Below are 15518 nucleotides of genomic sequence, written 5' to 3' on the forward strand. Positions count from 1 at the left end.
GAGGGTGGATGCATGTATCCTCGCTAACGGAGGGCATTTTGAACATTTCCTGTAACAAAGTGTTTGAAGTCACGCTGGTACGTTCTGTTGCTGTTTGTTTCCATTCCCTGATTATTGTGATTTGAAGAGAAGTAATAAAATGAGCTCAAGTAAGCGATTCCGGACACATGTCCACATAACATATTTTCTTTCTTTGTGAGTGAGGAATGTTTCCTGCAAGTTTGGCCGTACCTTTTTGTAACACCCTGTAGATGCATACTTGTGTTGATTCATTGTGCCTTCTAGAATGACGAGATCACGTAGGGAGTGCCACGAAAACATCCTCCAGACCATAAAGCTCCATCCTCTGGACTGTATCCTTCCGACGATCTAACAGCTGTCTGTCAGATGGAGCATAGAACGTGGTTCGTCTGAGAAGGTCACCTGTCGCCACTCAGTTGAGGTCCAGTCACGCTATTGGTGTGCAAACTCCAGCTTTCCAGTTTCGCTGAACGGTCGTTGAGGAGACACTGGAGATAGCCCCTCGATTCATCTGGGCGGTCAGTTGCTCATCAGTTTCTCGTCCATCCTCCTGTACACATCTCCACAGGCTTCGTTCACCCCTGTCGTCTATGGCTTGCGGTGTACCACAGTTGCCTCAGGACTAGCCTTTTTGCCACACACGTAAGGGGCGTCCAAGTACAAGATTTGTATCTACATCTACACTACTGCCCATTAAAATTGCTTCACCAATAAGAAATGCAGATGATAAACGGGTATTCACTGGACAAATGTATCGTACTAAAACTGACATGTGATTACATTTCCACGCAATTTGGGTGCATAGATCCTGATAAATCAGTACCCAGAACAACCACTTCTGGCCATAATAACGGCCTTGATACGCCTGGGCATTGAGTCAAACAGAGTTGGATGGCGTGTACAGGTATAGCTGCCTATGCAGCTTCAAAACGATACCACAGTTCATCAAGAGTAGTGACTGGCGTATTGTGACGAGCCAATTACTCGGCCTCCATTGACCAGACGTTTTCAATTGGTGAGAGATCTGGAGAATGTGCTGGCAAAGGCAGCAGTCGAATATTTTCTGTATCCAGAAAGACCCGTACAGGACCTGAAACATGCGGTCGTGCATTATCCTGTTGAAATGTAGGGTTTCGCTGGGATCGAATGAAGGGTAGGGCCACTGGTCGTAACACGTCTGAGATGTAACGTCCATTGTTCAAAGTGCCGTCAACGGGAACAAGACGTGACTGAGACGTGTAACCAATGGCACCCCATACCATCACGCCAGTTGATACGCCAGTATGGCGATGACGAATACACGCTTCCAATGTGCGTAGACCGCGATTTCGCCAAACACGGATGCGACCATCGTGATGGTGTAAACAGAACCTGGATTCATCCGAAAAAATGACGTTTTGCCATTCGTGCACCCAGGTTCGTCATTGAGTACACCATCGCAGGCGCTCCTGTCTGTGATGCAGCGTCACGGGTAACCGCAGCCGTGTTCTCCGAGCTGATGGTCCATGCTGCTGCGAACGTCGTCGAAGTGTTCGTGCAGATGGTTGTTGTCTTGCAAACGTCCCCATCTGTTGACTCAGGGATAGAGACGTGGCTGCACGACCCCTTACAGCCATGCGGATAAGATGCCTGTCATCTCGACTGCTAGTGATTCGAGGCCGTTGGGATCCAGCGCGGCGTTCCGTATTACCCTCCGGAACCCACCGACTCCATATTCTGCTAACAGTCATTGGATCTCGACCAACGCGAGCAGCAATGTCGTGATACGATAAACCGTAATCGCGACCTTTATCAAAGTCGGAAACGTGATGGTACGCATTTCTCCTCCTTACACGAGGCATCACAACATCGTTTCGCGAGCAACGCCAGTCAACTGCTGTTTGTGTATGAGAAATCGGTTGGAAACTTTCCTCATGTCTGCACGTTGTAGGTGTTGCCACCGGCGCCAACCTTGTGTGAATGCTCTGAAAAGCTAATCATTTGCATATCACAGCATCTTCTTCCTGTCGGTTAAATTTCGCGTCTGTAGCACGTCATTTCGTGGTGTAGCAATTTTAATGGCCAGTAGTGTACATCTATGCTCTGCAAACCACTGTGAAGTGCATGGTAGAGGTTGTGATCTATTGTACCAGTTATTAGGGTTTCCTCGCTTTCCATTCACATGTGCTGCGCGAGGAGAATGATTGTTTCAATGCCTCTCTGCTTGCTGTAATTATTCTAGTCTTCTTCTAACGATCCCTATGTGGCATATACCTAGAGTCATCAGTTAAAGCCAGTTCTTGAAACTCTGTAAGTAGGTTTTCTATGGATGGTTTACATCTACCTTCCACTATTTGCCAGTTCACATTCGTCATCATCACTGTAACACTTTCTCGTACCACAAACAAACCTGTGACAATTTGTCTTGCCATTCTCTGTATACGTTCAATATCCCCTGTTGGTCCTATATGGCACAGGCGCACACACTTGGACGATATTCTAGAATGAATCACACATAGGATTTGTAAGCCATCTGTTTTGTAGATTGATTGTACTTCTTCGATATTCTACCAACAAAACGAAGTCTACTACCAGCTTTACCCACGACTGAACCTATGTGACAATTCCATTTCATATCCATACAAAATGCTACATTGAGGTGTTTGTATGCGTTGGCAGATTCCAACAGTGACTCACTAATGTTAAAGTCATAGGATGCCACGTTCTTCCGTTTCGTGAACTGCAAAATTTTACATTTCTGAACATTTAGAGCAAGTTTGAAATGTTATCAAGATCTGACTGAATATTTATTCAGCTTCTTTCAGATAGCACTTCATTATAGATAACCGTATCATCTGCAATAATACTGTTTTACTATTAATACTGTCTGCAAGGTGGTTAATATACAACATGGTCAGCAAGGGTTCCAACACACTGCCCTGGGGCACATGCAAAGTTACTTCTACTTCTGACAATGACTTTCCATCCAAAAATTCTCAATCCAGTCACAAATGTCGTTTGATACACTTTATGATCATAAACTAAGCGTAGATGTGGCACTAAGTCAAATACTATTCGGAAATCAGGATTTGTATACAGCGTGTATCACAGTTAGTAGCGAGAACTGACAAGTGTGCACGTGTACAAGGGAAAAAGGGAAGGGGGGCAACAAGTTATAAGTTTCTTGTTTAGAAGAACGTTCTCGAACTGCTAAGAACACCAAACATAAAAAAAAACACTAGTGCATCTGGGGGGCGCCCTACCAACCCCAGAAAATTGCACCTCTAACAAGCTCTCTGATGGCGTGTACATGTATGAAGTTCCACTGACATCTGAGCGTGTGTATGAAAACATATTGAACACAATGTATTAGAAGTCAATCTGTCATCCGATCACATGTATGAAGTTACACTGACATCTGACCATGTATGTGAAGTCACAATGACGTCTGACCATGTCTTCTGGGTGCTTCACTTTTTGTTTCAGGTAGTCTGTTTACTTGATGACAATGTGCACTGCCGTGTAAGTGTGAAAAATTGATTTGTATTTCTAGACTTAGTAAATACTGTAGTTTTGTTTGACGCATTTTTTTAATCTTCTTTAATAGTAGTAATGACCCAGTTACAAAATTTCACACTTCATTGTGCTGTGAGTGGCCATCTTCATTCCAATGCTCATGTTAAGTGTAGGATTGCTAATAGTTGTCAACATTACTTTTCAATTAGGTCTCAGACACTGTATCTCTGTTTTCGTGAATCAACCAGGAATAACAAGGAAATCTGGAATTCGCACTGGCTAACGCCTGCGTGCACTGGGTACAGACTATATTATGGGCGTGTCTCATTTACTCGCGTAAGTTTTGTCGTTGTTACCAGCATCCTTTCTAGGAAATACTTAAAACAAAGCTCTTTTGCTGAAGCCTATGTAACGTCAACGAGATAAATTTTAGCTACAGTGCGACGAGAGGAAATTATGCATCTAACAGTTATAAACATTATCTATCCAACATATGAAAAAACAGTGACAATGATGATAAATATTAATTATTTATATAATATTTTATGATGTAATTGGACATATCGATGTGTATCATAGAAAGACAATGGTAATTGTAAATTCCTTTTATGATCTGCGTTTTGTCTTCCTTTCTTTTTACCTTTTCTTGGTTGGCTTTTGTAACGTTTCAGACGCAAAACGCATATCAAACTGAGGTCTGTTAAGAAATTGTAATTATTTGTTAATTATTACTTGAGAACAGAGTTCATTATTATTATAAATATGAGTGTTGTGCGCGGCTTATATTCGGTGGTTTTAATGATCATTTTGCTGAAGATAACTGTTTCCATCATAACCAATAGTTGTATAGAATCTGTTGTACGAACTGTGATTTAGTGACACTTACACAACTTACAGAAAACACTTTAACACAACGTTAACTTGGAGCTTTTAGCAACTTGACCAAATCTTTAGCTGGGAGAAAAATTATTTAGTAATTACTCAATGTAATAAAATAAGATTATCATTTTCATTTCCAAATTAGTTAAATACCAAACCACTGAATAACACAGCGAACGCCACAGCTACCTGAAATATCTGGTCTCTGCTGTTTCCATTCCTTTCTACGCAGTCCAGTTACATCAATGTGACCAACTCCTCTGTTCGACGTCAATGAACAGTAACCACTCACAGACAGCAGGTGCCAGCACTAGCTAGCACCAGACGGTATACAGGGTGAGTCACCTAACATTACCGCGGGATATATTTCGTAAACCACATCAAATACTGACGAACCGATTCCACAGACCGAACGTGAGGAGAGGGGCTAGTGTAATTGGTTAATACAAACCATAAAAGAATGCACGGAAGTATGTTTTTTAACACAAACCTACGTTTTTTTAAATGGAACCCCGTTAGTTTTGTTAGCACATCTGAACATATAAACAAATACGTAATCAGTGACGTTTCTTGCATTGTAAAATGTTAATTACATCCGGAGATATTGTAACCTAAAGTTGACGCTTGAGTACCACTCCTCCGCTGTTCGGTCGTGTGTATCGGAGAGCACCGAATTACGTAGGGATCCAAAGGGAACGGTGATGGACCTTAGGTACAGAAGAGACTGGAACAGCACATTACGTCCACATGCTAACACCTTTTTATTGGTCTTTTTCACTGACGCACATATACATTACCATGAGGGGTGAGGTACACGTACACACGTGGTTTCCGTTTTCAATTACGGAGTGGAATAGAGTGTGTCCCGACATGTCAGGCCTATAGATGTTCAATGTGGTGGCAATCATTTGCTGCACACAATTGCAATCTCTCGCGTAATGATTGTCGTACACGCCGCAGTACATCTGGTGTAATGTCGCCGCAGGCTGCCACAATACGTTGTTTCATATCCTCTGGGGTTGTAGGCACATCACGGTACACATTATCCTTTAACGTACCCCACAGAAAGAAGTCCAGATGTGTAAGATCAGGAGAACGGGCTGGCCAATTTATGCGTCCTCCACGTCCTATGAAACGCTCGTCGAACATCCTGTCAAGGGTCAGCCTAGTGTTAATTGCGGAATGTGCAGGTGCACCATCATGCTGATACCACATACGTCGACGCGTTTCCAGTGGGACATTTTCGAGCAACGTTGGCAGATCATTCTGTAGAAACGCGATGTATGTTGCAGCTGTTTGGGCCCCTGCAATGAAGTGAGAACCAATGAGGTGGTCGCCAATGATTCCGCACCATACATTTACAGTCCACGGTCGCTGTCGTTCTACCTGTCTGAGCCAGCGAGGATTGTCCACGGACCAGTAATGCATGTTCCGTAGATTTACTGCCCCTTGGTTTGTGAAACCCGCTTCATCGGTAAACAGGTAGAACTGCAACGCATTCTCTGTTAATGCCCATTGACAGAATTGCACTCGATGATTAAAGTCATCACCATGCAATTGCTGATGTAGCGACACATGAAACGGGTGAAAGCGGTGACCTTTGGATCCCTACGTAATTCGGTGCTCTCTCGGGAGGTGCCAGACGTTGTTACGTGTTGGTGAAGTGCTTAGTGTTCGAGATTAGGGGCCCCGTGGTCCCGTGGTTAGCGTGAGCAGCTGCGGAATGAGAGGTCCTTGGTTCAAGTCTTCCCTCAATTGAAATTTTCAATTTATGCTGGCACGGTAGCTCAGTGTGTTCGGTCAGAGGGTTAGCTGCCCTCTGTAATTAAAAAAAAAACTGAGTTAATAGATCAACAACGAACTCAAAAGGATGTCTTACGACGTCCGCCCCGATCAGATTCAAAGAACAAAAACGAACAAAATGAGATTGAAAAAAAAAAAAAAAAAGACTCGTAAAGCAAACCCGTATGAGATGATGGTTCGACTCCTGCTCAAACTTAATTTTTAACCTACATTTTCTTCGTCACTAGTCATACTTTTTTAAATTTATACCACATTTTAGAGGTAATATTATTAAAAAAAACACGTCTATTTGCACGAATTTTTAGTGAATTTCATGTTATTTGACTACTTGCTATTTGCGGCTATCGGCAAGTAAACGGAGAAACGCATAGAAGCCGGCCGCTGTGGCCGAGCTGTTCTAGGCGCTTCAGTCCGGAACCATGCTGCTGCTATAGTCTCAGGTTCGAATCCTGCCACGGGCATGGATGTATGTGATGTCCTTAGGTTAGTTAGGTTTAAGTAGTTCTAAGTCTAGGGGACTGATGACCTCAGATGTTAAGTCCCATTGTGCTCAGAGCCATTTTAACCAGTTTTTGAAACGCATAGAGTTTTCCTGACAATGTATGCCTGCCGTGATTTGCGAAATCCCTTATACATGCAGTCTGGTAAGGTATCCAGAACTACTTTACTCATAGACACTTGAACAGCAGACTCAAAGGAAGACCTGTGTAGCAATGTAGAAATGTAGAAAAGCGTAATCGTGTAGGTGCAAATTTTTTGAATATCGCAAAGCTTACACTTGTGCTGTAGACAGGAGGGTTTGGGCGGTAGTCGAACTGTTTGTCTTTCGAAGTTCGAACGCTAACCACTTGACCACCATGAACTCTAACATTCGTAACCTACGCACAAATACATAACAGACGCACAAAATTTCTCTTGCTATTTTCTCGCAATTGCCACAGTAGTACACATTATTACTTGCACATCATGCTGTTCTAATGGTCTACTAAAATTGTACAAAGTTTGAAGTAAATCCGTGATCCCAACGTCGTCGCCACCCCTTGTCAGTAAGACAAGCATTACAGTTAGAAACCGTGTAGATACGAGGGCTATTCAGGAAGTAGGGAACGTTTCCGTCTGACGCCGCTAGGCGCGCCCCGATCGCGTATATTTTGGTACGTGCGTGCCAGGTAGCTCAGTTGGCATCCATCCGTGACGGCGGGAACGTATCTGTGCGTCTGGCTTCTTTTGATATTCGAATTTGAAATGTGCGCTGCGATCGAAAATCCCGCCAGCTGTGAGGTGCGGTCTGTGATACGGTTTTTGTTTCCAAAAAACCTAAAACCTATAGAAATTTATCGTCAACTGCGCGCAGTGTACGGAAACAACGTAACATGTGAATTTTCCGTCTCGAAATTGTGCATTCGGTTTAACTATGGCCGAACCAGCGCTCATGATGAAGAGAAGAGTGGACGCCCGAACATGTGACTTACGATCTTGTCACTATTGCTGATGAAACGATTCGTGAAAACAATCGCTTCACAATAACAGAGCTTTCGCTTTCTTTTCCACAAGTTTCGCGGACTTCGTTGTTTGAAATTGTCTCTCAAAAGCTAGGTTACCACAAATTTTGTGCACGATGGGTGCCCAAAATTCTTACAGAGCACCATAAAGAACAGAGAATGGGGGCAATGTAGACATTTCAGTAGGCCTACCACAAATATGGTGATTCATTACTGGATCGAATCGTAACCGGTGACGCGACTTGGGTGAAACAAGTCAATTGCGAAACAAAATTACAGTCCATGGAGTGGGTGCACACATGGTCCCCCCAAAAACCAAGAAAATGTTTGCGAACCTTATCAGCAAGGAAGTTGATGGCGACAGTCTTTTGGGATAGGCAAGGTGTGCTTCTTACTGATTTTCTCGAACGTGGAGCAACCATAAATTCTGACCGGTACTGTCAAATTTTGCACAGCCTTAGAAGAGCAGTTCGAAGCAAACGCCGAGGAAAGCTGACGTCCAAAATTTTGTTTTTGCACGACAATGCCCGACCTTACACAGCAAACCGCACTAAAGAAATCCTTAATTCATTCAAATGGGAAACTTTCCCTCATCCGCCCTACAGCCCCGATCTTTCACCAAGCGACTTCCACTTGTTTCCCGAAATTAAGAACTGGCTTGCAACGCAGCGCTTTGATGACGACTCGGAGCTCCAGGCTGGCGTGACTCATTGGCTGAGGTCTCAGGCAGCAGAATTTTACGATGAAGGTCTTTCAAAGATTGTCCACCGCTATGATAATTGCCTCAATGTGTTTGGTGACTATGCGGTAAAATTAGTATGTCAGTTGCTCTTTCAGATGTATATAATAAAATTATTTCTTGTACTTAGTTTTCTTTTTTTGAAGCCAAAACGTTACCTACTTTTTGAATAGCCCTCGTATATATATATATATATATATATATATATATATATATATATATATATATATATATATATAGTTCCAATGGAATATTGTCTACTCCGGGGGCCCTGTTTCGACTCAGGTCTTTCAGTGCTCTGTCAAACTCTTCACGCAGTATCATATCTCCCATTTCATCTTCATCTACATCCTCTTCCATTTCCATAATATTGTCCTCAAGTACATCACCCTTGTATAGACCCTCTATATACTCCTTCCACCTTTCTGCTTTCCCTTCTTTGCTTAGAACTGGGTTTCCATCTGAGCTCTTGATATTCATACAAGTCGTTCTCTTATCTCCAAAGGTCTCTTTCATTTTCCTGTAGGCAGTATCTATCTTACCCCTAGTGAGATAGGCCTCTACATCCTACTGACAACCTTGGAAGAGCCAGTCCTGACAAAACTCTACCATCTGGTGAGCAAGATGTATGAAACAGGCGAAATACCCTCAGACTTCAAGAAGAATATAATAATTCCAATCCCAAAGAAAGCAGGTGTTGACAGATGTGAAAATTACCGAACTATCAGCTTAATAAGTCACAGCTGCAAAATACTAACACGAATTCTTTACAGACGAATGGAAAAACTAGTAGAAGCCAACCTCGGGGAAGATCAGTTTGGATTCCGTAGAAACACTGGAACACGTGAGGCAATACTGACCTTACGACTTATCTTAGAAGAAAGATTAAGGAAAGGCAAACCTACATTTCTAGCATTTGTAGACTTAGAGAAAGCTTTTGACAATGTTGACTGGAATACTCTCTTTCAAATTCTAAAGGTGGCAGGGGTAAAACACAGGGAGCGAAAGGCTATTTACAATTTGTACAGAAACCAGATGGCAGTTATAAGAGTCGAGGGACATGAAAGGGAAGCAGTGGTTGGGAAGGGAGTAAGACAGGGTTGTAGCCTCTCCCCGATGTTGTTCAATCTGTATATTGAGCAAGCAGTAAAGGAAACAAAAGAAAAATTCGGAGTAGGTATTAAAATTCATGGAGAAGAAATAAAAACTTTGAGGTTCGCCGATGACATTGTAATTCTGTCAGAGACAGCAAAGGACTTGGAAGAGCAGTTGAATGGAATGGACAGTGTCTTGAAAGGAGGATATAAGATGAACATCAAGAAAAGCAAAACGAGGATAATGGAATGTAGTCGAATTAAGTCGGGTGATGCTGAGGGAATTAGATTAGGAAATGAGGCACTTAAAGTAGTAAAGGAGTTTTGCTATTTGGGGAGCAAAATAACTGATGATGGTCGAAGTAGAGAGGATATAAAATGTAGGCTGGCAATGGCAAGCAAAGCGTTTCTGAAGAAGAGAAATTTGTTAACATCCAGTATTGATTTAAGTGTCAGGAAGTCATTTCTGAAAGTATTCGTATGGAGTGTAGCCATGTATGGAAGTGAAACATGGACGATAAATAGTTTGGACAAGAAGAGAATAGAAGCTTTCGAAATGTGGTGCTACAGAAGAATGCTGAAGATTAGATGGGTAAATCACATAACTAATGAGGAGGTATTGAATAGAATTGGGGAGAAGAGAAGTTTGTGGCACAACTTGACAAGAAGAAGGGATCGGTTGGTAGGACATGTTCTGAGACATCAAGGGATCACCAATTTAGTATTGGAGGGCAGCATGGAGGGTAAAAATCGTAGAGGGAGACCAAGAGATGAATACACTAAGCAGATTCAGAAGGATGTAGGTTGCAGTAGGTACTGGGAGATGAAAAAGCTTGCACAGGGTAGAGTAGCTTGGAGAGTTGCATCAAACCAGTCTCAGGACTGAAGACCACAACAACAACAACATATATATATATACACTCCTGGAAATTGAAATAAGAACACCGTGAATTCATTGTCCCAGGAAGGGGAAACTTTATTGACACATTCCTGGGGTCAGATACATCACATGATCACACTGACAGAACCACAGGCACATAGACACAGGCAACAGAGCATGCACATTGTCGGCACTAGTACAGTGTATATCCACCTTTCGCAGCAATGCAGGCTGCTATTCTCCCATGGAGACGATCGTAGAGATGCTGGATGTAGTCCTGTGGAACGGCTTGCCATGCCATTTCCACCTGACGCCTCAGTTGGACCAGCGTTCGTGCTGGACGTGCAGACTGCGGGAGACGACGCTTCATCCAGTCCCAAACATGCTCAATGGGGGACAGATCCGGAGATCTTGCTGGCCAGGGTAGTTGACTTACACCTTCTAGAGCACGTTGGGTGGCACGGGATACATGCGAACGTGCATTGTCCTGTTGGAACAGCAAGTTCCCTTGCCGGTCTGGGAATGGTAGAACGATGGGTTCGATGACGGTTTGGATGTACCGTGCACTATTCAGTGTCCCCTCGACGATCACCAGTGGTGTACGGCCAGTGTAGGAGATCGCTCCCCACACCATGATGCCGGGTGTTGGCCCTGTGTGCCTCGGTCGTATGCAGTCCTGATTGTGGCGCTCACCTGCACAGCGCCAAACACGCATACGACCATCATTGGCACCAAGGCAGAAGCGACTCTCATCGCTGAAGATGACACGTCTCCATTCGTCCCTCCATTCACGCCTGTCGCGACACCACTGGAGGCGGGCTGCACGATGTTGGGGCGTGAGCGGAAGACGGCCTAACGGTGTGCAGGACCGTAGCCCAGCTTCTTGGAGACAGTTGCGAATGGTCCTCGCCGATACCCCAGGAGCAACAGTGTCCCTAATTTGCTGGGAAGTGGCGGTGCGGTCCCCTACGGCACTGCGTAGGATCCTACGGTCTTGGCGTGCATCCGTGCGTCGCTGCGGTCCGGTCGCAGGTCGACGGGCACGTGCACCTTCCGCCGACCACTGGCGACAACATCGATGTACTGTGGAGACCTCACGCCCCACGTGTTGAGCAATTCGGCGGTACGTCCACCCGGCCTCCCGCATGCCCACTATACGCCCTCGCTCAAAGTCCGTCAACTGCACATACGGTTCACGTCCACGCTGTCCCGGCATGCTACCAGTGTTAAAGACTGCGATGGAGCTCCGTATGCCACGGCAAACTGGCTGACACTGACGGCGGCGGTGCACAAATGCTGCGCAGCTAGCGCCATTCGACGGCCAACACCGCGGTTCCTGGTGTGTCCGCTGTGCCGTGCGTGTGATCATTGCTTGTACAGCCCTCTCGCAGTGTCCGGAGCAAGTGTGGTGGGTCTGACGCACCGGTGTCAATGTGTTCTTTTTTCCATTTCCAGGAGTGTATATATATAGATATATATATATATATATATATATATATATATAAATGCTTTGCATCACTCCGGTTCCCAAAACTAGTGAATATAGTCATTGACTGTGGATATTGTATCACAGGCACAGTCCCTTTGACTGTTCAGAGATGTCACTAAACCCACCCAAAGATGTAAGCAACCATGCATGAGCAGCGCCTATTAGATGGAGGTAGTCTGACAGCCAATCAGTACCAGTCATTCCACCAGGAGAGAGGTACATGGCTCGTGTTGTCTGTAGCCTAGACGGTCAATACTGTGGTTCGATTGCGTCTGCATTGTTACTTTGTGCCAGGGAGGGCTCTCAATAAGGAAAGTGTCCAGGCGTCTCGGAGTGAACCAAAGCGATGTTGTTCGGACGTGGAGGAGATACAGAGAGGCAGAAACTCTCGATGACATGCCTCGCTCAGGCCGCCCAAAGGCTACTACTGCAATGGATGCCCCGCTACCTACGGATTATGGCTCGGAGGAACACTGACAGCAACGCCACCGTGTTGAGTAATGCTTCCGTGCAGCCACAGGACGTCCTGTTACGACTCAAACTGTACGCAATAGGCTGCATGATGCGCAACTTCACTCCCGACGTCCATGGTGAGGTCCATCTTTGCAACCACTACATCGTGCAGCGCAGCACAGATGGGCCCAACAACATACCGAATGGACAGCTCAGGATTAGCATCACATTCTCTTCACCGATGAGTGTCGCATATGCCTTCAACCAGACAATCGTCGGAGACGTCTTTGGAGGCAACCCGGTCAGGCTTGAACTCCTTAGACACACTGTCCAGCGAGTGCAGTAAGCTGGAGGTTCCCTGATGTTTTGGGGTGGCATTATGTGGGCCGACGTACGCCGCTAGTGGTCATGGAAGGCGCCATAATGGGTGTGCGATACGTGAATGCCATCCTCCGACCAATAGTGCAACCAAATCGGCAGCATATTGGCGAGGCATTCGTCTTCATGGACGACAATTCGCGCCCCCATCGTGCATATCTTGTGAATGACTTCCTTCAGAATAACGACATCGCTCGACTAGAGTGGCCAGAATGTTCTCCAGACATGAACCCTATCGAACATGCCTGGGATAGTTTGAAAATGGCAGTTTATGGACAACGTGACCACCAACCATTCTGAGAGATCTACGCCGAATCACCGTTGAGGAGTGGGACGATCTGCACCAACAGTGCCTTGATGAACTTGTGGATCGTATGCCACTACAAATACAGCCGTGCATCAACGAAAGAGGACGTGCTACTGGGTATTAGAGATATCGGTGTGTACAGCAATCTGGATCACCACCTCTGAAGGTCTTGTTGTATGGTGATACAACATGCAATGTGTAGTTTTCTCGAGTTATAAAAACGGCGGAAATGATGTTTATGTTGATCTCTATTCCAGTTTTCTGTACAAGTTCCGGAACTCTCGCAATCGAAGTGTTGCAAAACTTTTTTTGCTATATGTATCGAGGCAGCGAATTCACTTCGTGCAAATACCCGAACTACATCCATCCAGTGATTGAAAATCAGACCTCTTAGAGACTTACAGGAAACCTTAAACACGTTTTCAGACCTTATCTAAAGTTTTACTCGTTTACATGGTTAAAGTAAATACCTAACACGTTCACTCATTTGCAAAATAAACATAATTTTTTTATACATGTGAGTTCGATTCTTTAAAGAATTCTTTTTTGATGACATTACATAACGCTAATGAAGAAGCTGAAATGCTTAACTTCAGTTTCAAATGTTTGTTTACAAACGAAAGTCCAGGAGAATAGGCCCAATTTAATCCTTGTACCGCTGGAAAGATGAATGAAATAAATATTATTATCAGTGGTGTTGAGAAACAGCTGAAATCGTTACAATTGAAGAAAGCTGCTGGCCTTGATGGAATCCCTGGCAGCTTCTATACTGAATTTGCTTAGCCCATCTTCTTACTATAATCTGTCATGTCCAGTTCTTGGAAAAAGGCACAGGTCACATGTGTCTACAAGAGGGGCAGTAGAAATTATTACTGTCCAATATCCGTGACATTGTTTTGTTGTAGAATCTTAGATCATACTCTGAGGTCAGACATAATCAACCATCTTGAGCAGAATGACCTTCTCAGTGCCAAGCAGCGTGGATTTCGAAAACATCGATCGTGTGGCACGTGCACTATGGCATCTTGTCAAGGTTCGCGCGGCTTCCCCCGTCGGAGGTTCGAGTCCTCCCTCGGACATGGGTGTGTGTGTTGTCCTTCGCGCAAGCTAGATTAAGTAGTGTGCTAGCCTAGAGGCAGATGACCTCAGCAGTTTGGTCCCATTGAAACTTACCACAAATGTCCAAAATTTTCGATCATGTGAAACCCAACTCGGACTTTTCTCGCGTGACATAACTGAAGTAGATGCAGTGTTTCTTAATTTCCGAAAAGCATTTGACTCATAATCGCACCTACGCTTATTGTCAAAAGTACGATCATGTGAGGTTGTTGTGGTCTTCAGTCCTGAGACTGGTTTGATGCAGCTCTTCATGCTACTCTATCCTGTGCAAGCTTCTTCATCTCCCAGTACCTACTGCAACATACATCCTTCTGAATCTGCTTAGTGTATTCATCTCTTGGTCTCCCTCTACGAATTTTGCCCTCCACGCTGCCCTCCAATACTAAATTGGTGATCCCTTGATTCCTCATAACATGTCCTACCAACCGATACCATCTTCTAGTCAAGTTGTGCCACGAACTTCTCTTCTCCCCAATCCTATTCAATACCTCCTCATTAGTTATGTGATCTACCCATTTAATCTTCAGCGTTCTTCCGTAGCAATATCAAGTGAAATTTATGACTGGATTGAGGACTTTTTGGTAGGGAGGACACAGCATCTTATCTTGGATGGAGAGTCATCGTTAGATATAGAAGTAACTTCGGGTGTACCCCAAGGAAGTGTGTTGGGGCCTTGCTGTTCATATTGCATATTAATGATCTAACAGACAATATTAATAGTAAAATCAAGCTTTTTGCAGATGATGCAGTTATCTGTAATGAAGTACCATCTGAAAGAAGCTGCATAAATATTCAGTTAGGTCTTGATAAGATTATAGTGTAGTGTAGAGATTGGCAACTTACTCTAAATGTTCAGAAATTTAAACTTTTGCACTTCACAAATCGAAAAAACGTATATCCTATAACTATAATATCGATGAGTCACTGCTGGAATCGGTCAACTCATCAAATACCAGGGTGTAACACTTTGTAGGAATATGAAATGGAATGATTATGTAGGTTCAGTCGTGGCTAAAGCAGATGGTAGACTTCAGTTTATTGGTAGAATACTGGGGAAGTACAATCAGTCTACAAGGGAGATTGCTTACAAATCACTCGTGTGACAAGTTCTAGAATATTGCTCAGGTGGTGAGACCTGTACCAAATAGGACTAGCAGGGAATATTGAGTGAACACAGAGAAGGGCAGCGTGAATGTCACAGGTCTGTTTAATCCATGGAAGAGTGTCACAAAGATACTGAAAGAACTGAACTGGACTCTTGAAGATAGGCGTAAACTATCCTGAGAAAGTCTATCAACAAAGTTTCAAGAACTGACTTAAAATGATTAGTCTAAGTATATACTACAACCCCCTCTACAT

Source organism: Schistocerca serialis, chromosome 10 (genome assembly GCF_023864345.2).
Source record: "Schistocerca serialis cubense isolate TAMUIC-IGC-003099 chromosome 10, iqSchSeri2.2, whole genome shotgun sequence".
In the NCBI taxonomy this organism is placed as follows: Eukaryota; Metazoa; Arthropoda; class Insecta; order Orthoptera; family Acrididae; genus Schistocerca; species Schistocerca serialis.